The 26,470-nt window shown below is 45.0% G+C and overlaps 1 protein-coding gene across 1 annotated transcript in view; it reads right to left on the bottom strand.

Annotated features, from left to right (window-relative positions):
• Positions 1-25,300, bottom strand: part of MAPK4 (mitogen-activated protein kinase 4) — a 246,339-nt gene extending 221,039 nt beyond the window's left edge. The window contains exon 1 of the mRNA XM_030192943.1: positions 24,896-25,300. The gene's annotated coding sequence lies outside the window, so the exon portion shown is untranslated. The remainder of the gene's footprint in view (positions 1-24,895) is intronic.
• Between the last annotated feature and the right edge of the window lie 1,170 nt (positions 25,301-26,470).

The following is a 26,470-nucleotide window of genomic DNA, read 5'->3' as shown; positions in this document are numbered from 1 at the left end:
GCGGTCAAATTGGTGATCTGCAAGGGCCGACTTCTACATGGAATGTTGCTAGTGGAATGGCAACATTCCATGTAGAATCTCCAATAGTAGGAGGAGTGGCCTAGTGGTTAGGGTGGTGGACTTTGGTCCTGAGGAACTGAGTTCGATTCCCACTTCAGGCACAGACAGCTCTCCTTGTGACTCTGGGCAAGTCACTTAACCCTCCATTGCCCCATGTAAGCCGCATTGAGCCTGCCATGAGTGGGAAAGCGCGGGGTACAAATGTAACAAAAATAAAATAGATACTATTGGAGATTCTACATGGAATGTTGCTACTATTGGAGATTCTACATGGAATGTTGCTATTCCACTTGCAACATTCCATGTAGAAGGCTGCGCAGGCTTCTATTTCTGTGAGTCTGATGTCCTGCACGTATGTGCAGGACGTTAGACTCACAGAAGCAGAAGCCTGCGCGGCTAAGGGCCGACTTCTACATGGAATGTTGCTAGTGGTGCTAGTGGAGGAGTGGCCGTCAAGACTCACAGAAGCAGAAGCCTGCGCGGCCACATTGGTGATCTGCAAGGGCCGACTTCTACATGGAATGTTGCTAGTGGAGGAGTGGCCTAGTGGTTAGGGTGGTGGACTTTGGTTCTGAGGAACTGAGTTCGATTCTCACTTCAGGCACAGGCAGCTCCTTGTGATTCTGGGCAAGTCACTTAACCCTCCATTGCCCCATGTAAGCCGCATTGAGCCTGCCATGAGTGGGAAAGCGCGGGGTACAAATGTAACAAAAAATATATGCTGTGTACATCTAGTAGCACTATAGATATGATTAGTAGGAGGAGGAGAAAACAATGGCACAACCCCTTCACTTCAGCAATACATTTTTATTGGACTAAGAATACATTTTTGGACTAGCTTTGGGAAGATAACAGACCCCTTTTTTCAAGTCAAAACAGAATGAGCAAAAGATGGCTTTAACAGAAAAAAAATAACTCACTTATATTTTCTATCATTGCCATGTTTTTCTCCTTCTTTTCTGATCTGAGGACAGGGGTGCTGAGCGCCTGCAAACTAGTATTAATGTATTAATTCAATAATAAGGTACCATCTAATTTTTTTTTATTAACCTTTATTTCTGTGCATTCAAGTGCAGCTACATTGCAACCATCTCTCTCTCTCTCACACACACACTTACTTACTTCCAGATCAAACCTCACCACTAGCACCTGTTCAAGTGCAGCTGTAGCACCTCAATTAAATATTTTCAGACCTTTGTATTTCTTCATCTTACATTCTTTTTCTTCCTTTATTTAGGTTTCCAGTTTCTCTAATCTCTCTTTCTTCATTTTTCCTCTCTCACCCCTACTCCCCATATTCATCCATTGTGGTAAGCATTTGATTTAAATACCAGCCACTGCATGTTTTTTTATACCTGAATATTCCATACCTATCAGTATCTGGATACCAGCCCGTGTTCGATATGAAGGTATAACGTGGCTGCTGGCAGTTAGATGCAAATTGGGGATGTTCAGAGCAGTATCCAGAGAAGTACCAGTTGAAATCAAGACAGCCTTTTTACTGTCCTACTTTATCTAGTCAGTTACTTGGTTAGCAGACTGAGGGGAGAGGTTATAAAGGTACGGTAAGAGGATTCAACAACCAGTAGTATCTCGGTACCACAGGTTACTGAATTCCAGGGGTGGCCCAGGAGCATCAAGCCTTATGCCTGTCCCCCTGATTCCAAATTCTGCCCCCTGCTCAAGATCCCCCCCCCCAATCTAGCCACCCCCCTGAATCCAAAGCCTCCCACCTCACAATCCCCCCCCCCTAAATTTGGGCACCACCCTGCTTAAACCCCGATCCAAAGCCCACCCTGCTTAGGATTCTCCAATATGGCCTCCCCGATCAAGTCCTCCACCTTCAATGGATCCCCCCACTCCCATGCTAGTACCTAGGATCCTTGGTGTTCTAGGGGTTCCCAAGGAAGGTGCAACTATGCCATCCAGCACAATGACACCCCAAATGGTAGCTGAATGAACTATGACCCCTAACAGTAGTTGTAAGAAACTACCATTCAGGGTATCATTTTGATGGATAGCACCATAAAGGAAGGAGCAACTTGGGGTCAGGTAACCCCTTGACCCCACCAGGTTTCCTAGCTACTGGCATGAGAGTGAGATGAGGATCTTTTGGGGGTGGGAGGCCAGGATTGGGGGGAGGCCTTGAGTGGGGGGTCCCAGATCAGGAGAGATCTTTTGATGTGGGGGACTTTGGATTGGAGGGTGCCTGAACTGGTGGGGAGGGACATACCCTGGAAGTCACAATAGGGAGCATCAGGCTGTGGCTTGGCGGCCAATTCTCTTGGGTGGTAAAATAACTAACTACTAACTAACTAGCATTTCTAAAGCGCTACTAGGGTTACGCAGCGCTGTACAATTTAAACATAGAAGGACAGTCCCTGCTCAAAGAGCTTACAATCTAAAAGACAAGAGAACAATCTAAAGACAAGTGAACAATCTAGAGGACAAGTGAACAGTTAGTCTGATAGGGTGGATAGATTGGGGCATTCTATATATCTCGAGCGGTTAGGCGCCGAAGGCAGCATTGAAGAGGTGAGTTTTAAGCAGAGATTTGAAGATGGGTAGGGAGGGGGCATGGCGTATGGGTAAAGGAAGATTGTTCCAGGCATAGGGTGAGGCAAGGCAGAATGAGCGGAGCCTGGAGTTGGTAGTGGTGGAGAAGGGTACTGAGAGAAGGGCTTTGTCCTGTGAGCAGAGGTTACGGGCGGGAACATAGGGGGAGATGAGGGTGGAGAGGTAGTGAGGAGCCGCAGACTGAGTGCATTTGTAGGTAAGGAGGAGGAGCTTGAATTGTATGCGATATCTGATCAGAAGCCAATGAAGTGATTTGAGGAGAGGGGTGATATGAGTATATCGGTTTTGGCGGAATATAAGACGTGCCGAAGCATTCTGAACTGATTGAAGGGGGGATAGATGACTGAGTGGGAGGCCGGTGAGGAGTAAGTTGCAGTAATCAAGGCGAGAGGTCATGAGAGCGTGGACGAGAGTTCTGGTGGTGTGCTCAGAGAGGAAAGGGCGAATTTTGCTGATGTTGAAGAGGAAGAAGCGACAGGTCTTGGCAGTCTGTTGGATATGCGCAGAGAAGGAGAGGGAGGAGTCGAAGATGACTCCGAGGTTGCGGGCAGATGGGACGGGGAGGATGAGGGTGTTAAAAGCTCTGTGGATGCTGACCATCCCCCAATATTGAGCGAGCTCCTGCACTGTGTCCAGGAGGGGGGGTAATTTGTATTGTGTTTCGCACCCCCATTCATTTTTCAGTGTTGGTACCTATGGGCTATACTACTTATGAGCTTGTGGTTTGACACAGGAAGTATATGCCACTAGAGGAAGGAGGCAGCCCGGGGATCAGTAGCACTGCACATGCTCCAAGTCTGCCCAGCCCAGGAGAGGGCACTGTAGCTCCTGCCTGCCTGTCTGCCACCTACTCTCCAATCACTGAAGGGCTCCAGCTCTCCCCGCCCAAACCTTCACCTATGAGCAGCAGACAAACAGAGGCAGTAGCCGTGGTTTCCTCAGACAGCAGGCCACCCTTCTCCCCACTCTGCCTGCTGCTAATTGACAGGCAGCAAGCTAGTGTTTCTGGCACTCCGTGGCACCCAGCAGAAAAACAAGGACAGCACACTCCACAATACAATGAAACACACACAAAAAGCAGCAAAGTGGATGATGGATGGCAGAAGATTTTTTATGCAAATGACTCAGCACAGATCGTGTTTTGGCTTGAAGGTCTGTGTCAAGAGTCAATTGATATCTGAACAAATGAGCATTCAACCTATCACTTACAATGCCAAAAGACAATAACATGCCAAAAATTAGTGTGTGCTAACTGCTAAGACACAGATATAATGGGCATCTCAGCATTTAGCGTGTACTAAAAATGCTAACGCACCTTTGTAAAAGGGGCCGTTAGATCTCTGACTGCTGTCACTTACTCTGGGGTCCTTTTACTAAGTTCTAAAGTGGGCTGAGGGCTTGGAAAAGCGGGTTACCACAGGATGCGCGAAGGCATCCTGCGGTAACTTTGCAATCTGCGCATCCTAACCACATGCTATAAATTTTGTCTTTTTTGAGGGGGGCATTTCGGGTGGAGATTGAGCGTTCCTGTGCTAGCCAGTAGATGCGCTAACTGGTTAACACACGGATAACACGTGAGCCCTCACTGCCTACAAACTAGGTGGCAGTAAGTGCTCAGGCAGCAGTTTAAAAAAAATGACCATACACTACTACTACTACTACTCAACATTTCTAAAGCGCTACCAGACTTACGCAGCGCTGTACAGTCAAACATGAAGACAGTCCCTGCTCAAAAGAGCTTACAATCTAAAGGACATAACAGAGACAATCAAAATAGGACAGCACAGTACATCTGATTACACAATAGTTCATAGGGACAGACTAATAGATCTAAACAGCTAAAGACAATTAAGGTATGCAAATGCATAATACAGACAGATTGGTAGTGGTATTGAATAGAGAAGTAATGGTAAGGTTAAGTGCCAAAAGCAACATTAGTGTGGTGTGGGGCCATTAATGCAAAAAATAGAAAATCAGTCTTTTTATGGTCACGATAAAAATGGTCTTACCGTGCAGAAAAGACCAGTCTGAGGGAGTGCTAAGGCCTATTTTTACCACACCTTAGTAAAAGAACCCCTATATTACTAGGTTATTCTTCATTTTGTAACAACAAAAACCTGAAATATATTGTTGAAAAAAAAGAAAGAATTGTATACAAAGAGAGCAGTAGATGAGGGTAAGGTCAGTACAGTGGCGTACCAAGGGGGTGGGGGGGGGCGGTGGGGGCAGTCCGCCCCGGGTGCACACCGCGGGGGGGGTGCCGCGCGCCTGTCGGGTCTTCGTTTTCATGCTCCCTTTGCCCCGGAACAGGTTACTTCCTGTTCCGGGACAGAGGGAGCATGAAAACGAAGAGCCGGCAGGCGCGCGGCACCCCCCCCCCCCCCGGCGTGCACCCGGGGGGGGGGGCATTGCGCTGTCCCTAGGAACGCCACTGGGTCAGTAGTATATGAACCTCCAACATTAAAGGCATAACACATTTTTTTTGTTTTACAGTCCTCACTGCTTAAAACAGCTGTTTCCCTTTGATTTTTCTGAAATACAAGTGAGGAAATAGTTCAAGGACTCCACTGCCCCGAGGCTGCTTTGTCTATATGAACTACATTTACTTGTTTCCAAACAGGGTTACGAGCACTTGTAGTCTCTTACAGTCGGTTTGCAATCCAGACATTTTACCATATATGTATAAGGCAGAGGCATGGTACAGGCTGTAATGGCACAACTGTTCCAGTCAAAAGCTGGCAAATTATTGCCTTGAATCCCACAGCTGGGCATGGGACAGCAAGACAAGACAAGACACGTCCCTGGCGTCAGTGCTCTGTACCCCTACTGAACTTGTTCCCTTGACATTTTAGGTAAAAGAGCCTTGTTGGAATGCACACAGCTTGCCAAATAGCAAAACAAACCATCACACTACCACTGGGACCTACATGTGCGATGTGAATCCTTCTAAATGGAATGGAGGAGGAGTTAGAGCAAAAGCCTTGACATCCAGGGTTCAAATCCCACTACTGCCCCTTGTGATCTTGGGCAAGTCACTTAACTCTCCTTTATCTCAGGTACAGAATTAGAGTGTAAGCCCTCCTGGGACAGAAATATACCTACTGTACCAAAATGGAACTCACCGTGAACTACTACTGAAAAAGGTGTGAGCAAAAATCCAAATAAAGAAAGCAATATTCGCACTGCAGTAAAATACCCTGGGATTTGTTGGTGTATTTGGGCCGGTATCAGTCGTTTATTGTGCACAGCGTAATGCAGGGAGTGGCACTCTAAAAGGCCACTAACAAATCTGTTTCTTTAGCCCAAAATGTCTGTTCTCTGCTTCCACATATCAACACACTTGTACAGAAATAAGCAGTGCGAAGTGATGTAACGTGCAGATCTGATTACACACTGCATCAATTAGTACGAAGCTGGTACAATAAAAGAGAACGGCAGTGTAAGACCTTGCCCACCCCACCTCAATCAGACACAATACAAGTTAATATAAACATAAAAAAACACAATAAAAACAGCAATGCAAGGCCACGGGAACAGACTGCTGACTGTCTCACCACTATCTGAAAGGAGTCAGCTTTAGTTAAACTCTTTAAAGTTTGCAACAATTATCTGTTTGCATTTCCATTCCCTTGATAGAATGTTTCAAGCTTGTGGTTCTCCCCCATCCCAAAAAATAGTACAAGATGTTTTAAGGAAAGAAAAGTTACTAAAGAGGAAGGTGACAAAACCAAGTAGCATCTGCTGTGTTCAATCTGAAGCTTGGACATGTGGAATCAACGGGTCCCTTTAAACTGAGGGCTCTGTTTACTAAGGTGCGCTAGCGTTTTTAGCGCATGCACAAAATTAGTGCACGCTAACTGTGTAGGCGCCCATAAGAATATTGTGGGCACCTGGACCACCCTGTCGACAACCCTCTCGACCCCCCCCCTCCCGCCGTCGTCTGCCTTTGCTGGCGGGGGACCCCAACCCCCGCCAGCCGAGGTCCTCTTCTTCTCGCAAAAGGCTTCGTTCTGTGAGTCTGACGTCCTGCACGTTGTACGTGCAGGACGTCAGAAAAAGAAGGAAGCATTTTTCCGGGAAGAAGAGAACCTCGGCTGGCGGGGGTTGGGGTCCCCCGCCAGCAAAGGCAGGCGACAGCGGGTTGGCGGCGGGAGGGGGGTCGAGAGGGTCATTGGCAGGGGGGGCTAAAATGTGCCCCCTCACCTCGGGCTCTGGACCCCCCTCCTGCCGAAGTCTGGCTACGGCCCTGGCCAACACAGTTAATGCACGCTAAAAGAACTAACGTGCCTCTAGCGCGGCTTAGTAAACGGGGCCCTAAGCGTACTGCACATTCAGATTTCTAACAGAAAGTGGCAGAGGAGGAGACAGACAGAGGTTAAAAAGTACTGCTCTCCTCCTGCAAGTGGGAAGATGACTCTGCTGGAGGGGCTAAGGGGAAAATTATTCCAGGGGTCCAGAAAGCATACCAACGCCATATTGGAGTATGAGGCCCAGGACAGTCACCCTAATTCACCTCATGCTAGGGATGGCAAACAGGATCGGGGTACAAGCCCCATCTGTCAGTGCCTGACACCCGGGCTTCTGTTCCTCAAACATGGCCCTCTTTGAGACGCACCGTTTCTAATTTTGTGCCTGTACCAAAAGAAAAGTAACCAGTTTTATAAGGCTAAGAGAGGTTTTACTAGCGTTCCGTCACAAGGCAATGTGGATGACATCTTAGTAACAATAATAATCATAATAATAAAATGTACTTCTATTCCGCATTATCTTAAAAATTCTAAGCAGATTACATAGTTACATACAAAGCGTGAAAACAACCATAAAACACAAACACCATATAAAAGTATTATATTTACAAATTAAATCTAGTAGCCCAAAAATCTGGTATCCTTAAATATTCATTGGCCTTATAACTACTGGTTATAACATCCAACTACTGGTGCAAACCTCCCCGGAGCTTTTCATCGAGCATTTTTTCCTGGTGAAAATACCAGAATATTTTCACCCCACACATCTAAAGAAAGGTATTCATCAAAGCAGAAGTGGATCAAAATTTTCATGCAACTGCTTTCCTCCTCCATGAAAATATTCAAAGACTACAAACATCAAGTGATTCTTCCTACAAAATCAAAAAGGTCAAATCAGCTTACTGTGATGCAAATGTTGTGTGATTCTTATCTTCCCACTCCTCATGCATAGAAATCTAAATATTTTAATCATTTATTTAAAATTCTTACATAGGGGCCCTTTTACTAAGCTGCAGTAAGCATTAGCACGCGTTTACTGCAGTTTAAAATGGCTTCCCAAAGGATGCACTCAGGCATCCTACAGTAAGTTCCAAATCACTGCGTGCTAAAAAAAAATGTATAATTTTGTTGGAGGGGTCGTGTCTGGGGGTGGAGAGTGGGCATTTCTGTACTGCTAATTTAGTGCAGCTAATTACCACATGCTAACTGGTTAGCGCAAGGTTCCTACGTGAGCCCTTGCCACCTACAAAACAGATGTCAGTAAGTGCTCAAGCAAGTAATTCTTTTAATAGCTGCGTGCTAATGGCAACGTTAGCACATGGCCAATAATAGGAAAACATTTTAAAAATCAGCCATTTTCCAGCTGCAGTAAAAATGGCCTTTGCGCAGGGGAAAAACCTCACATAAGGGCAAGCTAAGGTTAGTAAAAGGACCCCATAGTTCCTACAAGCCTCAAAGAGGCTATCAAAGTGGGTTACAACATTAAAAAATCAAAGATAAAATCAACATTCATCTCCCATTAAAACCTCTCCCCCCTCCCAAACACGCACATACTCAGAGGCAAAAGCAAGGTCCTTCTGAGATTATTATCCTCCCTGTCCCCTCCTGAGATTATTATCCTCCCTGCCCCTAAGAACAGCTAGGTTTTCAACCTTCTGCAAAATAACTCATAATCCAGTTCCTTAGGCAACTCAAGCAACTTATTCCACGGTTCAGGAACTGCTACTTAGAACACCCATGTTCTCCACTGTACCAAATGCATACACCTCAGAGAAGACACCTGCAAAAGTGCACCCTGGAGAGAATGCAAACAGCACCCTGGAATACAGAGAACCAATCTCTTAGACAGATGTGCTGGACCATCACCCCGTAAAGCCAAGTCCAACAACTTAAATTTTATCTGAGCCAAAATAAGTAGCAAATGTACTCACTCTGCTGCTCCCCAGTATCTCTCCACACTCGTCCTTCCCTACACCCCTTCCCGTGCACTCCGCTCCATGGATAAATCCTTCTTATCTGTTCCCTTCTCCACTACTGCCAACTCCAGACTTCGCACCTTCTGTCTCGCTGCACCCTACGCCTGGAATAAACTTCCTGAGCCCCTACGTCTTGCCCCATCCTTGGCCACCTTTAAATCTAGACTGAAAGCCCACCTCTTTAACATTGCTTTTGACTTGTAACCACTTGTAACCACTCGCCTCCACCTACCCTCCACTCTTCCTTCCCGTTCACATTAATTGATTTGATTTGCTTACTTTATTTTTTTGTCTATTAGATTGTAAGCTCTTTGAGCAGGGACTGTCTTTCTTCTATGTTTGTGCAGCGCTGCGTACGCCTTGTAGCGCTATAGAAATGCTAAATAGTAGTAGTAGTAGATTACCCAGCAAGGGTTGTGCAGAACACCAATGAGATTTAAAAATCAACTGGGCTCCCACATTCTGTGCTACCTACAAGTGGTGAAGAAAACGCCCTGATAAAGTGAAGATACTTACCTGTATTCTCCGAGGACAGCAGGCCATAAATTCTCACATGTAGGTGACATCATCCACATCTCCCGGGGCAGAATGATTTTACAGTATACTGTTTCTTTAAGAGCACATAACAACGTCCCCAAAGCAAATGCATGAGTGCCTTCCGCCTGGAATAGAACAAAACGGGCCTAGGAGGGTGGAGTTGGATTCTAGACCCCAAACAAACTCTGCAGAACTGTCTGTCCAAACTGACTATCACATCGGGTATCTTGCTCAAGGCAACAGTGAGATGTGAATGTGTGGACTGAAGGCCACATTGCAGGTTTGCAAATCTATTCTATAGAGGTTGATCTCAAATAGGCTATCGGCGCCATCATGGCTCTGACATTATGAGCCTTGACATGACCCTCATGAGCAAGCCCAGCCTGGGCATAAGTTAAAGAAATGCAATCTGCCAACCAATTGGAGACTGTGCGTTTCCCAATGGCAAACATCAACCTATTGGAATCAAAACAAACAAAAAGCTGGGTGGAGTGTCTGTAGGGTCTTGTCCACTCCAGGTAAAAGGCCAATGCTTGCTTGCAGTCCAAGGTGTGCAGTACATTTTTGCCAGGATGGGTGTGAGCTTTGGGAAGAACAATAGACCGGTTCAGATGGAACTCCAAGGTGGATCTACTACTAAGACCTGAAGCTCACTGACCCTGGAGCAGTATTTAGTGGGTGCAGTGCACTTCAGGCAGGTGGACCCAGGCCCATCCCCCCCCCCCCCCACCTGTTCCACTTGTGGTGGGTAATGTTGAGCCCTCCAAAAAAACCCAAAACCCACTGTACCCACATGTAGGTGCCCCCTTCACCCCTTAGGGCTATGGTAATGGTGTAGAGTTGTGGGGAGTGGGATTTGGCGGGGATTTGGGGGGCTCAGTACCCAAGGTAAGGGAGCTATGCACCTGGGAGCTATTCTTTTTTAATTTCTAGAAGTGCCCCCTAGGGTGCCCAGTTGGTGTCCTGGCATGTGAGGGGGGCCAGTGCACTACAAATGCTGGCTCCTCCCATGACCAAATGCCTTGGATTTCGCTGGGTTTGAGATGGCCAGGCCTGGTTTCCATTAGGGCTGAAAAACGAAGCCGGCCATCTCCTCTACACCCGGCGATCGATTTAGCCGGCCCCAACCATATTTTGAAAATACGGTTGGCTCTGCCCCCTTGCAGAGCCGGCCTCGAAGATGGCCGGCCATCTATTTGGCTGGGGCTGTTCACTTATGCACCTCCACATCTTTTTTGAGATGTGGTGACCAGAATTGAACACAATATTCAAGGTACGGTCATGGACCAATATAAAGGCATTATAATGTCCTCATTTTTGTTTTCCATTCCTTTCCTAATAATACCTAACATTCTATTTGCTTTCTTAGCCGCCGCAGCACACTGAGTAAAGGGTTTCAATGTATCATCAACAATGACGCTGAGATCCCTTTCTTGGTCAGTGACTCCTAATGTGGAACCTTGCATTATGTAACTATAATTTGGGTTCCTCTTTCCCACATGCATCACTTTGCACTTGCTCAAATTAAACGTCATCTGCCATTTAGATACCCAGTCTCCCAGACTCGTTAGGTTCTCTTGTAATTTTTCACAATCCTCTTGCCATTTAACAACTTTGAATAACTTTGTGTAGTCAGCAAATTTAATTACCTTACTCCCATCTCTAGTTCATTTATAAATATGTTAAAAAGCAGCAGTCCCAGCACAGACACCTGGGGAACCCCACTATCTAGCCTTCTCCACTGAGAATACTGACCATTTAACCCTAATCTCTGTTTTCTATCTCTTAACCAGTTTTTAATCCACAATAGGACACTACTTTCTATCCCATGACTCTCAAATTTCCTCTGGAGTTTTTCATGAGGTACTTTGTCAAACGCCTTCTGAAAATCCAGGTACACAATATCAACCGGCTCACCTTTATCCACATGTTTGTTCATCCCTTCAAAGAAATGTAATAGATTGGTGAGGCAAGATTTCCCTTCACTAAATCCATGTTGGCTTTGTCTCATTAATCCATGCTTTTGAATATGCTCTGTAATTTTGTTCTTTATAATAGTCTCTACCATTCTGCCCGGTACTGACGTCAGGCATCCAGCAGGAGAGAGTATCAATGATATCAGTTTGTTTTTTGATGAGGTCCATGACTTCTTCCACCTTTTCTCCAAAAGGTTATCTTCCTGGCAAGTGGCATCCACCAACCTCTGCTGGCTTGCCGGGTCCAAGTCAGAGACATGCAGCCATGAGAGTCTGTGTATCACTATACTCTGGGCAGAAATCCTGAATGCCATATAAAAAATATCATAAGCACCCCTGGCCAGAAACTTACGACACACCTTCTGCTGCTTGGCCAAATGGCGAAGAGATTCAGCCTGCTCTGGTGGGAGAGAATCCACCAAATCAGTCATACTGCGCACCAAGTTCTGCAAGTAGAAGCTCATGTAGAGCTAGTATGATTCTATACGGGAGATGAGCATTGAGGCCTGATACATCTTCCGCCCAAAGGAGTCCAGAGTTTGAGCTTCCCTGCCTGGCGGCACTGAAGCAGTCTCTGGAACTTTCTGACTTTTTTAAGCGCAGATTCCACCACCATGGAATGATGAGGCAACTGCAGCTTATCAAACCTAGGGGAACTCTGAATCCAATACATGGTATCAATTTTCATGGGGAAGACAGAGATCAACAGAAGGGACTCCCAATTCTTTACCTGAACATCACACAAGATCTTGTGAAGCAGGACAGTCACAGCCCCTCTAGGAGGAGAGTCGTAGTCCAGGTCCTCAAACATTTCAGCCCTGAACTTGTCCTCCGTCTCCAAATGAATTGGAATGGCAGCCGCCATTTCTTTGACAAAAGCTGGGAAGGAGAGGTTCTGAGGTGAAAACTTTCGTCTCTCCTCTGGTGCGGAGGGGTGAAATGGGATACCATAGGATTCCTCCTCCAAGAAGTACCTAGGATCTTCATCAGACGCCTATGAGTGCTCCATGTCGGTGTCAGCAAAGATTTCCTCATGGAAGGACTGATACCGAGCCTGTCTCGAGTAGGAGGAACTTGGTTCTCACACAGAGCGGCGTCCAGATGTGGGCTCCACCCTTAACCCCAGGAAGCTTCCTCTATCGATGTCGAGAAGGTACCCCCATGTGTGGTGTCAGTGACCTCACCGCAGGCTGAGAGCCCTGCAAGGCACAAGGTAGAGACATGGCTGGCACAAGCACCCCTGATGCCAACTGCTTCTTGAGCATGACCCCAATGCTCTCATCGAGGGCCAACATCAGGAAAGGCTGGGGTGTTGGTTCAAAGACAGCCTACTGAACTGCCAGTGTCGACTCAGGTACCTGGTCCCAGTTGCATGGACACCCCCAAACCTGCACCTCCTCTATAGAGGGGGAGCACTCCTCCCAGTGTTGACCATCTCGGGTACCAGATCCATCGGTACCCTGATGCTCCCGGCACCATGCGTCGAGGGGGATCGATGCTTGTGCTTCTTGGCCTCTCCCAATGCTGAACATCAACATCCCTTGGCGCCGATGAGGACGACGTTGAATCCTCACACATTGTTGGGTCCAATGCTGACTGGTCCCGGGGCCCTGCACAGCGAATGGCGTCAAGGCAGGTGGAGACCTGTTCAATGCACACCCAGCCCCAGTGTCAGACATGGGTCTAGTAGCTATTGGGACCGATGCACACAATGCTTGCCCAAACACAGGAGACACCAGGAATGGGTGTCAATTCCAAAGATTGTCCAATTGCACCAAGCACAACAATTGAAGTCACTGGGAACATTCAATAACATGGAAGGAAAAATGGCCATGGCCAAATCAAACAACTCATAAAGAAGTCACGCACCAGACACTGTGAGCAGCCACGAGCAGCGCATTCTCTCCTCACTGCAGATGAAGAGAGACTGATGATCCCGCACTCTCACAGAGGACAGAAAGGCACTTGCGTACGCGCAGTTCGGACACTGTCACGTGCTCTTAAAGAAATAGTACACTGTAAAAGCGTTCCGCACCTGACGCCACCCACATCTGAGAATTATCTGGCCTGCTTGTCCTTGGAGAAACTTATATGCAATCCATTACAATAATCTAAAATTGGACTACCAATCACAAATATTCCACCTGCAATAAAAGTTGCAACTGATGCAAAGACTGCAGCATAACAAACATTGCCCTAACTACCTGGGCCATTTGAGCCTCTCCCACAAACCAACCCAAATCTCTTACTTCCCTCAAACAGAAAAATCTCCCCCATCCCAAATCAATGTTTCACTTCACTGCCCTGCACGCCACCCTCCACCAAAAAGAACTCAGGGGCCCTTTTAACTAAGCCACGGTAACGCACTTCTAGGGTAGCGCAGGCACCATGCAGTAGTTTCAAAGATAGCGTGTGGTTTCCCACGCAGAAAATAATTTTCTATTTTCTACCACGGGGGGGGGGGGGGGGGGCATTCCCGGCGGTAATCGGCCACACAGCCACATTAACACATGCTATCTGATTACTAAGAAGTGCATAAGCCCTTGCTACAAAGTAGATAGGTGGCGTTAATAACTCAGGCAGTAAATTGCCGTGCACTACTTTTAATATTAGTACACAGCCATTTACTAAGCTCGTTATGGACATATAATAACTCTTCCTCTCTACGATTCTCTTCCTCTCTACGATTCCCTAATGTGTCTGTACACACGAACCTTATTCTATCACAACATTACTGTATTTGTTCATACTGGAATTGGCGAACGCCTTTACGGTACTATGTACGCCACATTGAGCCTGCAAATAGGTGGGGAAATGTGGGATACAAATGTAACAAATAAATAAATAATATTCCCTTATCTCTTGTTTGTCTGTCCCAATTAGATTGTAAGCCTGTCGCGCAGGGCCTGTCTCTTCATGTTCAAGTGTACAGCGCTGCGTACGTCTAGTAGCACTATAGAAATGATAAGTAGTAGTAGTACTACCCCATTAAAGAAAGGCCTTTTTATCTGCCACAATAACAAATGGCCCAGCAAGCGCTAATTTCACACATCCAAACTAGCACAGGCCACTGTAGCTTAGTAAAAGGGCCCCTCAGTCTTTTGCGTACCAAAGATTCTCAAGTGACCCAACCATTCATCCACTCTTTGCAGGCCCTCCCTCACGTGTGCCATAGCTGCATTCTCATCACAACACACAGGGAAAAAACAGCTGATCATCATCAGCACAGAGAAACCCCATCATAAATATTTTAAAGCATTCTAAACAGAAGCATGTTCCATAATGAATGAAGGTAAGTTAAACGTGTTTTGATCTCCGATGTGAAGCAGACAACTTTGCAAATGGCATCCGCATCGACTAGTGGGATCGGATGGCTTTTTAAAACCCATGGTTGGCTGTCCCAATAGAATCAATGGCAAGTACTACGGAAAATAGGAGAAAACTATAGATATGGCAACCTCTTTGAAATTTTTGTAACTTTAAAATTTTCATAAAGCTGACTTTATTAAATATTTACTAAGGAGCGATAGCGTTTTTAGTGTGTGCTAAAAATAGGCACGTGCTAAACACTAGAAATGCCCATAAAAATACATTCCACAATAATTAACAATGCACTATCAATTTTCAGATAATGAAGGGAGCCAACAATTCCATCAATCATAAATATGCTCAGTTTCTCTAATATTCTCAGCCTTATAGTTGAGCAGTCAGCAGGATCAAAAGAGCTATGATAGGATCTGTCAGATACATGTACCCACATCCACTTTGGCTAAACAATTTTATGAGCCAAGCATTCAATAGGGGGAAAATCCTGATCAAAATATGTTGAGAATAAAATATGGATTAAAAGGAAGGATTAATGAGGATTACGCACTTCCCCCTCCCCCCCATTGAATGCTTGTAAATCCCGGCACGTAGATTTAGGCGCAGTGGGCCATATTCTGTAACTAGGCGCCTAAATTTCAGAACATTCACGAAATGCCCATTTTCCCACCCATAACCACGCCCCTTTTGCCCCTGCATGTTAGAACTATGGCGCACATCGTTATAGAATACGCTTAGCGAGCTGTGCACTTAAATTCTAATCAGTGCCAATTAGAGCTCATGATTGCTTGTTAAGTGCTGATGTCAGTGCTCATTAGCTTCTTAAGCCAATTAAGTTACATGCAGTGTTATAGAATCCGCACCGATTTTGTCACCTAAATCTAAGCGTACTATATAGAATCCGGGGATATGTGTCTAAAAATTTGTATAAATAAATTTTTTAAAAAGCTTCAAAAATGGCTTACTGCAGGGGAGGCGTAAGGGTTCACATGCTATTGGGAGAATTAGTGAGTGGCCTATAATAGGAAAAATTGGAAAATTAGCCATTTTACCCCTCCCCCTACCCAGTGGTAAAAATGCCTCTAGCATGCGGGAATGACCTGCGTAAGGGCACGCTAAGGCCAATTTTTACCCCTGTTTGGTAAAAGTGCCCCTAAGTTGTTTGGTTTTTTTTAAATAGAACATTTAAAAACTTGAAAATTTAAATATTTATTAAAGTTAGCTTTACAATTTGAAAATGACAAAAATTTAAAGGGTTGCCGTATCTATTGTCTCCTATTTTTTTGGATTGATTTATGTTTTGTGGTGGGAGTATTATGTCCCTATTTTTCAATATAAAAGATCTCAGTTTGATTTCCTGGCTCAGCTTGTGTTCCTCACACCAGCCACAGTTGGGAATGCGACAGAGGCAGTATTCACAACTCATCTGGTGGTGGTGGAGAAAGTTTCAACCATAGCTCAGCAATTTATTTATTTATTTTGTTTATTGGGATTTATTTACTGCCTTTTTGAAGAAATTCACTCTAGGCGGTGTACAGCAATAGTAAGTCAAAACATACACAATACAAAACTACAGCAGTAAAAATATTCAAATAACTACAAGGTATGGCATAGTATACTACTTACAATGTCAACACAATACACAATAAAACATTTTAATAGACAGCATAACAAAGATTGAACATATAGGGGCCCTTGTACTAAGCTGTGACCCTTTTACCGCAGCGGGTGAAAATAACCAAAATTGAAATAGCCTTGCAGTAAGTTCACACTTGCTGTGTGGCCATTTCGGGGGGAGGGAGAGCACTTACTGCCAGGTAACCCTCTGTAGAAATATTTTTTCAATATTTCTGCTAGCACCGGAATCAGCATCCGCTGGAGGGTGGAACTACCACCAGCACCTGTGTTGGACCGGCAGTAATTCTGGGTTGCCACGCGGCAACCCTTTAGTAAAAGGATAGATAGGACAGAATAACGGGAGATAGAAAATAAGGGATCTAATTTTTTTTAAGTTGCATGCAAGGTCAGAAAGGTGCTGGAATATTATCTCAGCTAGGGTAGGAATGGATAAACATGCCCTGCTACATCCAGGATTTGCTGCCGGTGTCACTGTGTGTGTGTGTGTGTGACTAGCAAGTTATTTACTTCTTCTGTTAACTAATGGCACCTAGTGGCCAGATTTAGGATCCACGTTAGCTGGGTTCTGAAAGGCGCCATGGTTTGTGGCCCCCAGTCATGGACCATCTTATTTATTTAGATTTTGCTCACACCTTTTTCAGTAGTAGCTCAAGGTGAGTTACATTCAGGTACTCTGGATATTTCTCTGTCCCAGGAGGGCTCACAATCTAAGTTTGTATCTGAGGCAACGGAGGGTTAAGTGACTTGCCCAAGATCACAAGGAGCAGCAGCGGGATTTGAACCGGCCACCTCTGGATTGCAAGACTGGTGCTCTAACCACTAGGCCACTCCTCCACTCCACACTGCAGAGATAGCTGGGCTGAGCTCAAAGGGAGAGAGCAGAAATATAAAATAGGGGGGAAAGCAGGATGCTGCACATGAAAACTCATAAAATGCCATTTTATAGCAAGGTGTCTACGTTTACAAGCCACCTGAGCAGATAAGTATATATAATGCTGTCAATTCTTTAACGTGTACAGTTACCCACAAAAATGACAGCAGGGTGAACAAAAGAGAAAAAAAACCTCCAAAAAGTGGCATAAATCTGCATTTGGATGGTTTTCTCACAAAAACGTCCAAATTGGTATTTTCGAAACCGGAGACTTATCAGCCTCATTGGGATTACTTCTCTCTATATGCTACCATATATTCGTCCCAGAATTGTATTCTCTTTTTCGGAACTTTATCAGCTTCCTTGCACCTGCTGCTACTCTATTTTCCACTCTGTATATATTCCCGGAGTTGGTACTCTGTAAGCCACATTGAGCCTACTGCTATGTGGGAAAATGTGGGATACAAATGTAATAAATAAATAAATAATTTTTAGACGTTTTTGTATAAAGTCCGTCAGAAGTGCATTCAAATCACAAGGGGGTGTGCAAGGGGTGTGTTAAAGGCTGGATCTGGGTATTCCTCACACTTAGACGTTTTTCAGCCATAATGGAACAAAACCAAACCGTCCAAGACTAAAATTAAGACGTTTTGAGCTAGACCTGTTTTTATAACGCATAAGGCACAAAAAGGTACCCTAAATGACCAGATGACCATTGAAGAGAATCAGGGGTGACCTCCCCTTACTCCCCCAGTGGTCACTAACCCCCTCCCACCCCCCAAAAATGTGATTAAAAACATTACTTGCCAGCCTCAGATGTTATACTCAGGTCCATTAGAGCATCATGCAGGTCCCTGGAGTAGTGGGTGCAGTGCACTGCAGACAGGTGGACCCAGGCCCACACCTCCCCCTACTTGTTACCCTTGTGGAGCAAACTGTGAGCCCTCCGAAACTCACCAGAAACCCACTGCACCCATATATAGGTGCCCCCTTCACCTGTAAGGGCTATGATAGTGGTGTACAGTTGGGGGTAGTGGGTTTTGGGTGGGTTTGGGGGGGATCAGCAGACAAGATGAGGAAGCAATGGTGAGATGTGTACCTGGCAGCATTTTATGAAGCCCACTGCAGTGCCCCCTAGGGTGCCCTATTGCTTTCCTGGGGTGTCTGGGAGACCAGTCTACTAACAATGCTGGCTCCTCCTACACCCCAACGGCTTGATTTTGTGCGTTTTGCACTTAGATGTTTGTTTTTCGAAAATGGACCAAAAATCAAAACGTCCCAATCACAAAACCTTGTTCTAAATTGAAAAAAAAAGATGGACGCTTTTCTTTTTTGAAAATGACCTTCTTTCCTATTCAGATTTTGGACATTTTTTACAAAACGTCCAAAGTCGGACTTGGACGTCATATCGAAAATGCCCCTCCACGTGCTGTTCTACAACTGGATACCATGGAAGTGCACGGAGGCATATAGAGGGGCGGGGCTCACTGTTCCCTCTAAGCACAGCGGGAGTCCTCCATCTACAGTCCTGCCAGTGGGGGTGCTGTTTCACTATCACATTTTCAATAGAGAGGGGCAGGCAAGTTCTACAGACTCCAGGGAACCTGCCTGTCCCTAGCAGGAGCGTAGCCAGACAACAGATTTTGGGTGGGCCTAGGCAAGAAGTGGGTGGGCACCAAGTGTTCTCCCCCACCACCACCACCAAAAAAATATCTCAACAAGTGGGAAAGCGCTTCTTTCCACCTTGGCAGTCTGTAGCAGGCATGCACTGAAAACTGAGCATGTGCAGGTGCTAGTATCGTGGAAAGTAGCACCAGCTATCGCTAAATGTATGCTACTGTTGGGTGGGCCTGAGCCCTAAGAGGGTGGGCCCTGGCCCACCCAGGCCCACCTGTGGCTACGCCACTGGTCCCTAGAAACTGAAAACACAATATTGAAGCACCATCCCCCGCTGGCAGCAATGCAGTTGGAGGACACCCGCTCAGCTTAGAGGGAACAATGGTGAGGCTCCCACTTACACGTATAACTTGCAGAATTCAAAGTTACGCACGACCCTGCTACATTTACGTGAATGCAGTTATACCAGGTTTATGGCTGATGTAACTCAGATGAGCAAATCCGTTTACACTAATATTCTATAACAGAATTCAGGTACCTAGATGTCGTCATAAAATCGGCTCTCGCTGCATAGCATCGAGGCATATAAATGGAGGCTCCTACGTCTACAATTGCCTCTACGGTGCCTTAGCAGAGTAGAGATGAGTTTGCACTGAAAATGCAGGAAGACACGAGTAGTAGTAGTAAACGTTCAGGCCAAAACCTAAACAGTAATACTAAGACACAGCGCTACTCCACCTTGTTCCACAGACCAAATGAAAATTAGAACAATTCTTGAACTGGAAAATACTGCTTTGAATAACCAAATGCTGAACTAATAAAGCCACTGCAAACTCATGCAAATAGAATATGATGAGAAAGCCAAGTCGTCAGCTATACCTGGATCACCTGGCATTAAATAATACAATTGAAAATCCTAACACAGGCTCCCACTCCCTGTGTAAATGTATCGTGGAACCCCCCCTTAGGGAGTGGGAGCGTGTGTTAAGATTTTCAATTATTTTTACAAAGCTTGAGTGTATTATTATTCATTAAATAATACAAGACATGCAATATAAGTGATGTAAATAAATAAATGTTGCAAGGCATTTCACTGCTATGAGTTGCTTTGGGTGTTTGCACAGAAATGACAGATAAATGTGAATAAATGAATAAATAAATACTAGATCGTTTCAATCCAGATTTTTTTTTTCTTTGAAGAGGCAACCAAACTGACACGGGTTGCTTTGCATTTATGGAAATATCTGTAGGCTTGAACTCTTCCTGCTTTTCCCATATGTTGTAAATCTCTGACTACAAGTGAAAAACTGTGAATTTCCTCATCTGCAAACAGGTCTATAAGGTCTGTGACTGGAAAACAGAGAGAATCAAACCGAGACACAAATGGCTGAGATTCGTCAGCCTCTACCCATTTAATACTAATTACCCCAAACACCTTCCCATTTTCCTCAAACCTCCTCCTGATTTGCTTAGGGTTCCAACTAAACCAAAACCTGTCCCTCCATTTCTCTCAAACGCACTAATGTGCAATGATGAAGAATATATTTAAGAAAAAGTGTGTTTTCTGCTTAATTGTATTCTAGTACTAACACATCTAGGAAGGCCACGGTTTCCTTCATCCCAACGGTTTTAGTAAAACATGTCATTACAAAATTTGCAAAATGACAACTAGAACTACACCAATCCATGGTTCAATGGTCACAAGAGAAGAAAAATATGTATATAGTTCCACAGTTTCTCAGGTTAGAAGGATCTACTCAAAGATGGGGACTATCTTGATGAGTGAATTTGAAAGACCCATCACTACAGTAATAGATATATCAGATGTGATGGTGCCTCTACAAACTCAGAGGGCTCATATCTTCTGTGTAGCTCTTGCTGATCAAAAAGATGCTTAGAAATCTAGGATATGAGCTACTGTATGGTTCTTAGAACCAACATAGTATGGGAAGGCAAGGGGTTAACATCCCACCACCTGACCTCGCTGTGTAGATGATCACATTCCAACCATTGACAAAACAGAAGGATTACACCTGTTTACGAAAAGCACTCCTGTCAAATATAGATGAAGGCAACCCCATCCCTTGCCCCAATCCCAAAACAACAAACCCTGTGCCAAATGTTCAGAACCAAAAAATTCCTTCCCTGCCCTAAATATGGGCACCCACCTCAGTCTCTGAGTAAATACATTTCCCAAAAGTTTAACAACATCATCAGACCCATTCCTTCTTCCTTCAGAAGTTGGGAAACGTGATACAATCCATAGTTTCACCACTCTTTCAGTAACAGTCCCTTCTTCTGAAGGTGGTGAAGCCTGTTTCCTTTCTCTTTCCTTTCTCTGACTCCCCCTTACCTTGGAGGTACCAAGATCCTCTGAATATTCACTCTTACACTCCTAAATATGTTTGTGTAGGGTATGTAAGCTGCTCCTTAACATCTTTTTTCCCAGTTTAGGAAATCCTTTGACACACACACACACACACACCCCTTCATTAGCAATGTGGTCCTTACTTTTTATTTGTTGAACTTTATCTGATATTTGATTGAATATGTTTGAATCCTCTTTGAGGGATGGATTTCCAAAACTGCAGCCATTCTCCAGATGCTACCTGAAAGGATAAATTCTTTCTCCATGGACAGTGATCATCTAGCCATACAGCTGAAGTGACTCCTCAGTGACATCACTGACCCTGCCCTATCAAAACATATAAAACTCAAACAGAGCTCTCTGCACATGTCCCTGCTTTCTCGTCACTGATAGGCATTATATATGTCACACACTCAGCCCTCCTGTCTGTTTTTTTTTTGTCCGTGGTATGGAACAACCCGAGTCGCTTTTTTCTCTATCCCATCAGTTATTTTCAATTATTCAGTCATCATTAGTGAATCAATTTATCGGCCCCACTAGAAAAGTCCAAATGGAACATTAATGAGATCCCTGTTATTCAAAAATTTTGCCATATTGAATTTGGTGGTTCCACTTTCTAAGCCTCTCAATCGAATATAAAGGATACTGATGTATCTAAATCTTAATAGTGAATCTCTAGCACTGCCAATGGATGGTATAGTATACCACTTTAGTATAGTATATTATATTATACTATATACTATATAATATAGTATAGTATATTAAAAAAAATCAAAACCTGCCACAATTAGTCTAACCACAATCTATAAACTACATACTTTGTTCGTGATATCTTTAAAGTGTTGTATCCAACATTCATCTACTTCTGCTCTGGTGATGAGTTTCATAGGCGCCGCCCGGTATAAGAGGCTTGGACAGGCTAAGCCTCCCCTGCTGTGCTCTAAGGGGTTTAAATTGTTGATTTACTTCCATCCTCACAGCAGAAGCTGCAGTGAAAGCCCTCTAGCCTTGTCCAGTTGTAGAAATTGGTTTATGGTTTGTTTACCTTACTGCTGGGAGAGCGGGGGAGGGGGGTTGGCTGGAGGTGTCCTGGGTTGCCAGGGAGACTTCCTGACCTGCACTGAGGACAGATAGCAGCAGAATCATACTGGGCCAGCATGATCAGAAAAACTCACCAGACAACAAAGGTAGAAAAGATCATTTTATTTTCATTATAGTGTTTGGAATATGTCCACTTTGAGAATCAGGTGCTCAACATTAAAAGTTTATATTTATTTACTTATTTATGGCATTTTATCCCACATTAAACATGAATTAGGGTGTTTTGTGGCTCTACATGAGAATTGTGATGATATGATCCCTTGTTTCATATTGTTGACGGTCTGCATTTTCCGTATGGGTGGTATATTGGTGTATTAGGTTCTGCCCAGTGTATTATTTATGGTACAGTAAGGTTCTGAGTGTGTTTTTGCACAAAGTTGTGCATAGTGTTTTGCAGTTGAGCGATTGTGGTTAGGATATGCTTTGAGCAACCACTTTATTCTTTGACATATACTGCTACTACTACTACTATTTAGCATTTCTATAGCGCTACAAGGCGTACGCAGCGCTGCACAAACATATGATACATATCTAATATCTAAATTTAATAAAAGGTATTAATTGTGATTATTTTATTTTATTTATTTTTTCTGTGTTATCAGACAATTATGTATATAAGCTCCACCCATGGCTCCACCCCATAACCCCGCCCCCTTTAGCCTCCCCAAACAGTTGGGCCACCGACCACCTATGATGAGTTCAATGGTAACGATGCATAAATTGACTATTTGCTATTTGAATTCTGATGCCCGACTTCCAACATGGCGCTCAGTGGCTATATAATGCTGATAATTGATAATAAGAATCACAAAATATTATTCACATGCACATCACAAAAGTTAAAATAATTAAAAATTTGGAGGAAGAAGGTTTTTGAGACCGATGAGAAAACTGGTGTCTGATGAATGTAGGCACAAAGATTATTAACTTGCTGCCACATTCGGGGCATTTGAGGTCTTTTTTCCTCCTTTACATAAATAACTATAGAGGAATATTAGCCTGTTATCCAATTTATAAGGATAAGAACTGTTACATCTTCAGCTTAATATAACATAAATAAAAATAAGTAATTCATTTCCACTTTATTATGAAATAACAGCCACATTTTTTTGGTTAATGTTAGCCAGGGCCCCTCATTCAATATATGGTTTGCCTCTCCAGTTTTAAGCTCTCAGCACATTATCATTCTCCACAGTTTTCCACTGTCCAATAAGCATAAACATACCCCATCTATCCATTTGTCTGGTTCTATCCCTCTGAGTAATCATAAGTCCCAGTGCAAATCTCTCTTATGAATATTCATTGTGGATATTCTGAAAACCTGACTGGCTGGGGAGCCCCCAGGACAGGTTTGGGAACCACTGTCCTAGTGTGTAGGGCAGGGTCGGTGATGTCACCGGGGAGTCACTTCAGCTGTATGGCTAGATGATCACTGTCCATGGAGAAAGAACTTATCCTTTCAGGTAGCATCTGGAGAACGGCTGCAGTTTTGGAAATCCATCTCCCAAAAGAGGATTCAAACGTATTCAATCAAATATCAGAAAAAGTTCAACAAATGAAAAGTACGGACCACATTGCTAATGAAGGGGGATTTCCTAAACTGGGAAAAGAAGATGTTAAGGAGCAGCTTACATATCCTACACATGTTTGGTGTCAACTAAAAATAACCACAGTATTGCTACTTATTTCTTCCACAGGTCAATCTCAATAAAATTAAAGAGCAGTGTGCCATGCACAGACATCCCTGTGGAATCACCTGTGTCACACAGTTCCAATCTGGATATGTGACTTTCATCATGGCCTCCTTTAATGTCTCCATTTCAGCCGGTTCTTCAACCACTCACAAAGGAGTGCTCAAGTAAACTCACCTGCAGTGGTCTTAACATGAGCCCTATGTGGGGTACCGCATTAAAAACTTTACCAAAACCCAGATAACATATTTCAGCTGTATTTTCCACCTCAAGTGCATGTTAATAAGCAGGAAAAAATTTTTTAACGGTCCTTAATTTGACAGGGGGAGGGGGGGGGAGGGGGGGTTAGGTGTCTGATAGGAAACCTAAAGTCTCCTGAAAACTCTCACCCTTCGACTCCCCCGTCCTTGAGGGAATTTGAAAATGTCAGCTTTCCAACAAAGCCTAGTCTCCGCTCTGACAAGCGTACCATATTTCACTGAACACAGAGAGCAGCGGGTGATTAAATTACTTTACAGAATAAACAGAGCTGCTGTGCTGCAGACACACATTCTTCTACCGGAAGGCAGGTAATTTATTTAGGGAGACTCTAGCAGGCATTTTTTTTTTTTTTAAATCCCTGCGGGTTCTTATGCATAAAGTCCTGTCCCACAATCGACGTTTAATCTGTCAGTGTAACTAAAGATAATAATAGTAGTACTCGCGAAATTTAAAAATCCAGTTATACCCACACAGTCCCTTCCTAAGGCGATGTACAACAACAGTGCTTATATAGATCATCAGTGCTCTCAGCCTCAAGATCAGTCCAGCCCACATCCAGCCCATAGTATACAATATACCTGCCCAGCAACAGCACAGTGACCACATCAGCACCTGGAAGAGCATCGCTTAAAAAAAAATGCAGCCACTTACCAGGAGCATAATTCTTGCAAACATCCCGCAAGACAAGATCACCTCCCACACTCTTTTGTCTGCTGAAGCAAAGAGGACGATCCCGGGCTTTTCTCGCTCCTCTGCAGCTTTGCGAAAGGGATCGGGACGCTCGTCGAGAGCTGTGAGCCGGGATCACTTCTCATCCGGCAACGCTGCAAATGCCATTGACAACACACAGAAACAGAGCGAACCCCCCCCCCCCCCAGCCTCCGCCCCGGCACCGCCCACCGATGACGTCGGAGGGGAGCTGTCAATCAGAGGGCTGCCTCCTGCAGGGGGCTACGAGGGTTTTCGCCGCAGCTTTCCCTTCCTCCTGTGCTTGCGCGGGTTCCCCGATCTGTTCAAACTATAGGAAGCACAGGGGGGTGACTCTAGCGTGCCCTCCTGATGCCTGCTAGTCTGCTCCGGCGGGATGTCGTATGATGCAAGCTAAAAGAAAGAAATAACCAGAGGCAAATGTTGTGGAACTCTTGTCTACTGGAGGCCCGCAGCCTGCCCTTTCCCTAGCTACTTTTCATCTTCAGCAGTTTGTGGTGATTTTCTGCCAAGTGGGGGGATCTGCCGACTATAGCCACAGATGCAGGGCGGTCTTAGCAAGTGCGGGGCCCTGTGCAGACCAATTTGGTGGGGCCCCGCCCTAGCTCCGCCCCTACCCTAGCACCACCCCATTGATAAGATTATTCCATTTTTAGAATTTTTTTTTTATTTATGAAATTTCAAATAAAGACAAATGAAGCTAAACTTGTACAAAAAAACTGATTGAAATAATAAGCACAATGCTATCATGAAACCTCCCCTCCCCAGAAGTGGAGTGGCCGAGCCGCGGGATCATCATGAATGATGAGGATGGTCATCCGAGGCGAGCGGAGGCAGAGCGGGGCCCCCTTAGGCGCGGGGCCCCCTTAGGCGCGGGGCCCTATGCGGGCGCCTTGATCGCCTCTGCCTAAGACCGGCCCTGCACAGATGTGATAACGTCTCCCCCTCCCCCCCTCCAAAGGTGTAAGACTATATTGGCACACATGAGTCACAGACACGCTTACTGGCAGGGTAGTATTAAGATACAGACAAACTAGGCACAAAGGCCTCTCAAGCAGGGCCGGTCAAACCCAGTAAGCGAGGTAAGCACAGCAGGGGGGCGCCTGCCTTCAAGGGCGCCGCTGCGGTGCTGCACCGCCATACCGCACCACTGTTGGGGGTTTAAATCTTTTATTTACCTCCGTCCCAGCGGCCGCGTCATTTCAATGCCCTGCCCGTCTCTAGCCTTCCCTCCCTTCATGAGTTCGTTCCCACAGAGTCCCGCCTTCTGATGTCATTTCCTTGAGGGCGGGACTCTGAGAGAATGAACTCACGAAGGGAGGGAAGGCTAGAGACTGGCAGGACTTTGAAATGACGCAGCTGCTGGGACGGAGGTAAATTAAAAAAGACTTAAACCAAGCAGGGTGGCAAGAAGAAAAAGGGGGATGTTGGGGGGGAGAAGAGGGTGGGCAGGTGGCCATAAATGGGAGGGGGATGGGGCGAAGGAGAATTGCTGGACAGGGGCAGGGTGGGAGAAGA

Source organism: Microcaecilia unicolor, chromosome 2, assembly GCF_901765095.1.
Source record: "Microcaecilia unicolor chromosome 2, aMicUni1.1, whole genome shotgun sequence".
Classification (NCBI taxonomy): domain Eukaryota; kingdom Metazoa; phylum Chordata; class Amphibia; order Gymnophiona; family Siphonopidae; genus Microcaecilia; species Microcaecilia unicolor.
This window is presented reverse-complemented; position numbering and strand designations above follow the sequence as displayed.